The following is a 1,049-nucleotide window of genomic DNA, read 5'->3' as shown; positions in this document are numbered from 1 at the left end:
TAGCTAAGAATATAGGCGTCACCCACCAGCATCCAGCTGGAAAAGCATACAAAAATTTATGGAAAATGATTTAAGTACTTTTTAATACTTCGTTTATAAACCCAAGCCTTGATTTTTCTCCCAATAATAATTCTACCTGTTTTCTAAATGTTTTTTTCTTCAAGTAATATGAGGCCTAACAAACACTATTTTCAAAAAAAAGGGGGAATGCTCTGAGACTATAATATTTTAGTGACAGCATCTCTTCTTGATATGTTTAGTATGTTTACATCTGCAATACCATTATGATTCTCACTGACTTTGACCAGAGAAGAGCTAATCATCTTGATTCAAGAATCAATTTAAATACTTTTGTTCTATTTGCCAAGACAAAAAATAAAAATGAAGGCATTTAAAACTGACTCATAAACTAGGGTGGCCTCTTGAATTTGACCTTGAAGGTAACAATAAAAGGTGAGATCAGTTTTACTTGACCACTGCCAACCCAATGATAGGTTATATAATACTTCTGTTATTGTGCCAAAACTGTTCTCAGAGCTAGGTGTCATTACTGACATGTTGTTACTAGTAATACAAACAAGCTTCCCCATTTATCATTAGATGACTGAGCTACAAAGTTGTTCTAGAATTTAGGTCTACATTGTTAGGAAAAACAACTACTCCAACCTCAATTTAATCTCACTTCTGACCTCATTTATTTGAAAATTACTCATTATTCTAATTTTCTGAAGAACTTAGTGGATTACACCAGCAAACATACTATCTTCAGCCTTAAGCATGTAGTCTTATTGTACAGGAATTATAAATGTCATAACCTTCTCTTAAATCTCTTCTCTACAATAACTTTGTGTTATAGTTACAGTTTCTTGCAACTATATATCTACCTATGCAGATACACTAAAACACTTAAGAATTATGTGAAATTGAACCATTACAATAAGTAGAACCATAAAGATTTTTCTAAATATTAAGTACAGAGAAAATGCATGCAGAATGAACCCAGTAAAATAGAAAGCCTGTGGGATACGTAATTTTATTTTCAGTTTGTA

This window comes from Dipodomys ordii, unplaced genomic scaffold, assembly GCF_000151885.1.
Source record: "Dipodomys ordii isolate 6190 unplaced genomic scaffold, Dord_2.0 Scaffold50, whole genome shotgun sequence".
Taxonomy (NCBI): domain Eukaryota; kingdom Metazoa; phylum Chordata; class Mammalia; order Rodentia; family Heteromyidae; genus Dipodomys; species Dipodomys ordii.
Note: the sequence above shows the minus strand (reverse complement) of the source record.